At 42.7% G+C, this 8774-nt stretch overlaps 1 non-coding gene across 1 annotated transcript; it reads right to left on the bottom strand.

Annotated features, from left to right (window-relative positions):
- Positions 1–7850: 7850 nt before the first annotated feature.
- On the bottom strand, positions 7851–7957 carry LOC131252279 (small nucleolar RNA R71). The gene has a single exon (XR_009174312.1). It is a non-coding gene; the product is annotated as a small nucleolar RNA R71 (small nucleolar RNA).
- Between the last annotated feature and the right edge of the window lie 817 nt (positions 7958–8774).

The raw sequence follows: 8774 nt of genomic DNA, 5'->3' as shown, positions 1-8774 counted from the left end.
AGCTTGGTGTAAGACGTTTGGGGTGGCCACTTGTATAGGCCTCACCTTGATGTATGTATTCAATCCAAGCCGTCCATCCTTTCCCTCAGGCCATTTTAGGCGTTGTGCCGAAAAATGAAGCTAATCCGAATTTCTGATGGGCCATAACATAGCAAACGGTGGTTTTCACCGTTAAAAATCCACCTGACTTTTCTATACCCCAAAACATATTGAATATTGGGCTTGTTTAGCTTGTCTTGAGCTATAGGAAGCAATGGCGGGGTTGGATTCTTCCTATGCGGGCCCCACACTCGAAAAACCTCAGAAAATAGGTTTTCAAAAAAAAATAGTAGCAGACGCTGCTGCTGCCAGAGGCGCAAGCAGCGCCTGCTGCATGGAGGGCGGGCGGCCATGTATGCAGGGACCCACGACTCCATCCGTGGGCCCCACCATGATGTATATTTGTCATCCAACTCGTTCATTGGGTGGGCCCCTTCTTGAAGTGGGCCCCCTCCAAAGTTCAGCCACATCCAAGACTCAGGTGGCCCACATCATAGGAAACAGTGTTGATTGTACGTCTGCCATTGAAACTCCTTAGATGTCAAGGAGTTTTGGATCATTACGAAATTTGTTTTTCCTCAGCATCCAGGTCTGCATGACCTTGTGGACAGATTGGATTGCAGATAAACATTACAGTGGGCCCCACGTGGGACCCACTGACGTATGCAGGTATACCCACACCGTCACCCATTTGGTGGGACCCCATGGTGTATGTGTTCTAGCCACACCGTCCATACCAGGACGATGGGACCCACCATGATGCATGTGCTGCATCCAAACTGTCCAACCATTTTGAAGGCTCATTTTGTGGCATGAGCTAAAGAATGAGTCAATCCATAGTTCAGTGGACCCCACCCTTGATGCATGTGTTGCATCTAAACCGTCTAACCACTGGGCGAGCTTATCTTAACGGCTTGAGACTAAAAATAAGGCAGATCTATAGTTCAAGTGGACCCCACCTTGGTATATATAAGGCCCAAGTGATTAGGCCCACCTTGTCATATTTATGGCCCATTGTTGAGGCTCACCTTGATATGTATGAGGCCATTGTTGAGGCCCACTTAGATGTGGATGTAAGGCCCATGTTATGAGGCCCATTCGATGTATTTGTGGCCCGTGGCTGAGGCCCACTTTGATATATATAAGGCCCATGTTACGAGGCCTATTGTGATGTATTTCAAAGGCCCATGGGATATGGCCCATTGGAATGTACATAAGGCCCATTGATGCGGCCCATTTGATTTATATAAGGCCCATATGATGTGGCCATTTGATGTATCCAAGGCCAATGGGTTGAGGCCCAACGGGATGTCCTTAAGGTCCATTGCAATGTGTGATTCTCCCATGGTTATGTAATGATATTTATGGCGGGTCGTGCTTAGGGAACAATGATGGTTTGACGTCCACATTGTAAGTGTAATGTTGGTTAAATGTCTGCATTGTAACTCTCCTTAGGGCCCATAGATAGGCCCATACTTGTTGATAATTCATCACTTTATAACATGCTTAGTATAGCTCCATGATTCATGCTCATACGCATCATATGTATGCTTGAGATGAGGAATGTTTGATCATAGCATAAACCATTGGGCTGAAACATTTATGGGACTCCTTATGAGACGAAGTGCCCCACATAATCGCGTGGTATGCGCAGGATTGCTGCATGATTGTACGGTGTGACTCATGCATCTCGCATATGTGTGACTTGATCACTGCACGCCCTAGTGTCATTAGGGTCGTGGTCTCCACAGGCACATTGTGGATGGTCGTATCGGATACCAAAAATATTGGTTCTAGCATCGTGGGCACTTAGGATGTCCTTGGGTGAAAATAACAGAACCTTTTTGGTACTAGGAGATGCTCCAACGTCTAGACCGAGTGGATACATAAGCGCCCGAGTGCCGAATACCAGTAGGCCGTGTCTCCTACTATGTCGTGGTCGGTTGGAAGGGGGTGGTGGCCTTATCCGTTCGAGTGAGGGGGGTATAAGCTAGGCTGAGTTTGACTAGCTCACAAATGAGTCCACTATTGACGAGCCAGGTAGGTATTGACAGACTACTGGTCAGGCGGATAGTGTGGCCTCTTCCACTTGCTTGACTGTGCAGCTAGGGAGGAGGCAGTCAATGTGAGGTGTATTAGACCCCGGTGATATCCAGAGAGGAACTGTACTGATATGTGTACTTGATGAGGACTGACATGCTTGCTTTGCATTTCACATATGACATTTGGCTACATAGGCCTCACATCGCATGGCCTTGGTATGGCTGATAGCATTCATGCCTTGCATCACATCGTTTTGGTATAGCAAATTGCATTCATGGACTTACCTGTATATTTCCGCATTACTCTGGTATTATATATTTGACACTTGCCTTGCGCACACACTTACACCACCCTCTAAGCTTTTGTAAGCTTATGCACGACAGTTGCGTGCAGATAACGTTGGACAGCAGCCGCGCTGAGGTAGGAGTGCGCATCAGCTTATTTTGGAGCCTTTTGATCATCTTGTATTTCCCTTTTCGCACTGTACTTAAAGTTTTTGATATAGTGGATATGTGGTGATGTTGTTTTGTGACTTGGTTATGCTCCATTACAAAAAAATTTTCACTGAAAATCCTCCTTATAGGATCCCAGGATCGGAATCTGGCATGTGAGTGCCGGAATCCAAGAATGGGGCATTACGGAGGCTGTCGGCACCAGATTCGGTGATCAAAAATTTTGTGAGCCCATTTTCCGAGTTTGAGGCGTGACATTTGACCTCGTTTTCACCGAGTTATTACTACATCGCGACCCTACACTTGGGGTTGTGAACAAGTTTTTGGTGCCGTTGCTGCGGACCATACTACAGGAAACAATGAGAATTGAATGTCCACAGGTGAAACATTCATCGGGCCAGAAAAGTTTTAAATCTAGCTAGTTATTTATGTTTTCAGTTCCTGGTAGGGATCGTATTGTTGATGTAAAAATCTGGTTCACCCTCTTTAAATATTCAAGTGCTTGCACAAGAGCAAGAAAAATGAAACCATGGCTAGAGTAGGGGACCCTCTGATACCAAAGTTGGGCTAAGGAATTTGGGTCTAGTCAAGAGTAGGATTTTAGGCTTAGAATTGTGCATATCTTTCATCATTAAAGATGCTCCTATTTATAGTTGAAGAGAGGCGGTGACGTAGAGGAGGTCTTCCTATTTAGTAAAGACATATTGTAGAGGGATTTGGATCCTAAACGCGCTAGGGAATTTTTCGAGATCCTTGGCGAAGATCTTAGGATCCTGAGCATGTCACGGATATCCTTCGAGATCTTTGGAGAAGATCTCAGGTGGATCTCTCTTAGATAAGATCAATTATTCGGAATCAGTGGAGCTGTGCAATAGGGGGCTGAAGTGATCTTGGCCGACCTGACCTGGGGGTAGTGTGCCGATCTGACCTGAAGGTAGTATGCCAACCTGACCTGGGGGTAATATGCTGACTGGGTTCTCTTGCGAGCCTTGACTCTTCTCTCAGTGTTATGTAGATTGCCAACTTGCCGACCTACCCTCATACTTCGTGTTAGGGCAGTGAGGTCGAGATCATTTCTTTCGTAGAATTCAGATGACATATATTGTGGGGGGTTGACCACAAGAGTCCGAGGTAGTCTTGGCCGACTTGCTGACTTGCCTTAAGAGTTCGAGGTGGTCTTGGCCGACCTAGATACTTAGATGAGCTTCGAGCCTCTCCTCATCATTGGGTAGATGGCTGACCTACCGATCTGCCACAAGAGTTCGAGGTGGTCTTGGATGACCTGGATACTCGGATGAGCTTCGAGCCTCCCCTTATCATTAGGTAAATGGTTGACTTATTGTCCTGCTGACCTGCCTCAAGAGTCCGAGGTAGTCTTGGCCGACCTGGATACTCGGATGAGCTTCGAGCCTCCTCTTATCATTGGGTAGATTACCAACCTGCTTTCATATGTAGTAGGTGACCGAGTTCTCTTCCTCGGCCATTGAAGAGCCCATTGGTCACGATCGGCGCTGGCCGACCTCATGTTCCATAGAGTTGTCTGAGCTGACCTCTTCTCTTTAGTCAGTCTATTTTTACCCATAACACTTATGAATGGCATGGATGACATATAACATCACAGTGGACCTATGAAGGTTTCAATAGTAGGCTGATGAGGGTCTAATATTGCATATCAGACCCCAATTATTACCTGATTTTACATATATGATAATGCTTAACGGAGTATTTTAATTATATTTTTGTTGCAGGATGAAATCAGGAGCGTTGATGAAAAGGGAGTACTACAAGCGTGGATTTGATGTTCTAAAGTCACCAGAGCAAGGGACACACTCCAGAGAACTAAGACTGAAGAATTCACATGTCAGGGATCCGAGAAAATCAAGCCGTTCACGTTAAAAAGGCCCGAAAATGGTCCAGAATGCAAGATCACAAGGTTTTCGCCATCCGATTGACTCGAAACTTCATACATGGCCTGGAGGCCATAAATAAACCGTACATATTAAATTTCAACCATTGGATATCTCGAGAAGTGGCCCAACGGCCAGATCAGCCCATTAATTTCTAGTTTGGGGTCCACCTGCAAGCTACATATGCCTCATCTTTGGTACCAACACTTTAAATCATATGGAGAACCATATGGATGGAGGAGATTTGGTGCATACATCATGATGGACCTCACATGTGCACTGCATGCACATAGTGTGGACGCACACCAGCAGTGCACCCATACATTCAAGGTCGGTCAGCAGGCGCTGACCGAAAAAATACAAAAAAAAAGAGAAATTTCCAAATAACGCAACAGCGTTAAACGCCATCCGGCGTCGGTTTCACTAGTGGGGCCCAACAATCATCATGTCACAAGATCTGAACCGTCCATTGTGCCTCTTAGGTAGGGAAGACCATCGCCTAGGTGGAATTTTGGCCTCATTTCGTGCGATCACATGATCTCCACCATCAAATGTAAGATGGACGGTAGAGCAGGAAATCAGGTGGACCGCATCAAAAGCTATCCAAAAGCAGTCATTTTCAACTAAAATTTTGAGTAAATTACAATGGATGGCATGGATTTACAATAAGAATTCGATCATGGGTCATCTGACACCACCGACTTCAAACGAAAATTTCCGTTTTGTTTCTAGCGTGAAACAGGGACTTGCGGTCCCCTGCTGTGGGCCCCATACATTGTCCTAACGGAAAATCCGGACTGTCCATCAGAGTCCCTGGGTCCCTCTCATCCAAGCCTAGTTGACAGAGTTGAAAAGGAGAATGAGGATTGGTTTTTCAACCGTTCAAAGGCAGAATGGACGGTAGGTTTAAAACCCTGTGAGCCACCACGAATTTGATCTAGAATTGAGCATGTCCGACCAGTTTTTCAATGTCAATCCAATGGACGGACTGGATTTTGAAGATAATGTCAATAGTGGGCCCCACCAACGTCACGGCGCGGTCAGTGCGAAAGAAGACGCAGGACACTGTCCGACTTTTGCAGCGATTTTGGCCCACCATACTTGATCAGATGAAAGATCTGATCCATCCATCATGTAGAGAACTCGGAAACGTCCTAAGGGACGGTATTTATTTGGAAACTAAGCAAGGAAAGATGGGTTGTTTTGCATCTGAACTTGGTTGCGTAAAGAAGTTCCGCACGCTGGTGCGTAAAGACCTTTCCACCGACTCTTTGTACGCATCACATCTCTCCACCGCCTACATTGCTATAAGAAAGAGGAAAGAAGGCTCGTTTAATGAGGGAGAAAAAGTTCGAGATTTTGGAGAAGGGAAGAAAGCAAAAGAGAGAAAGCAAGAGGGAAGAAAGGCTGGTTTTTGGCTTGACGTGGAGCTGAGAACAGAGAGAGAGAGTGGCTGGGAGATTCAACAACAGAGAGCTTGGAGGAGAGCTTGGAAAAAGAGAAGAAAGAAGGGAGAGAATGAAGGTTGTCTTTTATAAATCTTGTTTTTCCTTCTTTCCAGTTGAATCTATGAGTTTCTAAGTTCTTAGCTAGGGTTGAGATGAAGCCCCTAATTTGAATAACCCTTGTTATGTGTTAATTTCATTTTGATTTAATTGATGTGTTTCTTTCTCTAGTGTGCTTAATTGAAAGTTTTGTACTTCTCCATTCTAAGAGCTCAACCAAAGTCTAGTTATGGACGTTGTTTGGATTATTATTCTAGGTGCTTGTATTTGACCATGAACAGGTTCCTATAGAGGAAGAAACAGGAATCTAGATCTCTCCATGCCTGACCATGGATGAAAAGATGTGATCCATATGCTTTAAGGAATTATACATTCTGTGTGCCCGACCAAGGACATAGAGTGCACTTTATTTATTTTGATATCAATCTGAATTAGTGTGAATCAACAGGTAGAACAAGGTTTATGATAATTAGAGGTGGATTCGAAAGTCCTAGTCTTCTCCTTGATTGGATTTTCCTTATTATTCTTGGTTATTTTTCCATTGATTTTTGTTTAGTTTACTCACTTACTATCGCAAATATTTATTGGATTAGTTAAGAAGAGTCTTTAATTTTGAATTGTGACAACCAGTCCTCGTGGGAACGATCTTGTAATACGTACCATGTTTACATCTGATTCGTATACTTGCGAGTTTAAAATCATTTAAATCAGGTTGATTTAAATAAAACATCAAGTTTTTGGCGCCGTTGCCGGGGACTGTTTCGGTCCATTTGGATTTAGGATTCTCTCTTATCATAATTCATAGTCTTAAGTTTTTACTAACTTTAGGTTAAAGTTTTTTTTTTAGAAACTAACTTATTTCCTGTTTTATAGGGACCTGATATAAACTTCTAATTTGGTAATCCCTTTCTAAATTCTCTACTTTTTCTAAATTCTACTTTTAGAATTAAGGTTTTATTTTTTTTAGAAATTTTCTATTTCTAGGCTTTCTTTTTTAGAAATTTCCTGTTTTCTAATTTTAGATTTTGATTCTTCTTTCAAGTAACTTTCTATTTTCTAGTTTTAGAAATTTTTTTCCCTTTTTAGAAACTAACCTAGCTTTTTATTTCTAAGATTGGAAACTTTCTTTTTTAGAAATTAACCGTTGCTTAGGATTTTTTCTAGCATTATTTTAGGAAATTTAATTTATTTTTGTTTTTTTTTTATGTTTACAGGAATTGAGGAAGGAAGCTACCAAATAAGATTGTCTTCAAAAGGAGGAGCTCTCAAATCTTCAGACATTCATCATCTCCTTTTCCGGGTTCTTCCTTCCAATTCTCGTTTACATAGCTTTCTCTTGTTTTTAGGAATTCATAACTTTTTCTTTTAGTTTTATTCATCTTAGGTTGCATCTTAGTTTAGTTTTCTTTCTTATATTGATAACATAGTCTATGCTAGGACGTATATCTCTGAACATAGAACTAGCACCTTTTGATCCTGAAATAGAAAGAACCTTTCGTAGAAGATTTAGAAACATTCTATTTGAAATGGCGGAAGAGAATGGAACTAAAGCTCTTAGAGATTATTCAGCTCCTGTCCAATTCAATGCGCCTTCATGTATAGTGTTGCCTGCCACCACGGTAGCACACTTTGAACTTAAACCTGGGGTTATACAATTGTTGCCATCCTTTTATGGTTCAGATAAGGAGGATCCATATCATCATGTGAAAGAATTCTTAGACATTTGCTCCACCTTTAAGTTCCAAAACTTTTCAAACGATTCGATCCGTTTGCACCTTTTTCCTTTTTCTTTGAAGGATAAGGCGAAAGCATGGTTGAATTCTCTAGGAGTTGGATCTATCACTACATGGGATCAACTGTCTAAGAAGTTCTTAAACAAGTTCTTCCCGGTTCACAAAACTAATGCTCTCCGTAGAGAAATTACGAATTTCACATAAAAAGAGGGTGAGCACTTTCATGAATGTTGGGAAAGATGGAAAGATTTACTTCTTAAATGTCCACACCATGGTTTTGAAAAGTGGCAACAGGTTCAATACTTCTATGACGGTCTGACACCCCAAAACCATCGCATGGTTGACGCCACCAGTGGAGGGTCATTCATGACCAAAAGTGATGTCGAAGCTTGGAATTTCTTTGAAACCTTGTGTGAAAACTTCCAGCAATGGGACTATTCAAATAGAGGTGAAAGAAGTCCTCAACCACTGAAGAAAGGGGGTATATATGAGGTAGGAGTCACGCCGGATCTTTATGCCAAAATTGATAGCCTGACAAAGAAAGTGGATGCTTTAATGTTAAACAATGGACCTCCACAAACAACTCAAGTCGAGTCATGTGCCATATGTTCTAGTCTCGCCCATCCTACACACTCTTGTTCATCTAGTTCAGCATTTTCAGAATTTCTCTCTGAACAAGTACATGCTATGAACACCTTTCGGAGACCTAGGAATGATCCTTACTCAGACACCTACAACCCAGGGTGGGCTAGACATCCAAATTTCTCTTGGGCAAAAGGACCACAACAAAGTGGACCATCTGGAAATCCTCCTATACAACCTTACTCCCAAGTTGGCAATCAACAACCTCAGCAGTTCTCACAAAATTACCAAGTGCCTCCACAATCTAAGAAACCATCTCTTGAGGATACACTCAATCTTTTTATGCAGAGTTCACTTCAATTTCAAAAAGACACCCAACATACTTTACTAGCTAACCAGCAGAGTTTACATGCAAATGCGCAATCCATTGCCAAGCTGGAAGTACAGTTGGGTCAACTTGCTGTCACATTGAGTGAGAGAGAGAAGGGCAAGTTCCCTAGTTAACCTGTGGTA

The sequence above is a fragment of the Magnolia sinica genome, chromosome 7, assembly GCF_029962835.1.
Source record: "Magnolia sinica isolate HGM2019 chromosome 7, MsV1, whole genome shotgun sequence".
Taxonomy (NCBI): domain Eukaryota; kingdom Viridiplantae; phylum Streptophyta; class Magnoliopsida; order Magnoliales; family Magnoliaceae; genus Magnolia; species Magnolia sinica.
This window is presented reverse-complemented; position numbering and strand designations above follow the sequence as displayed.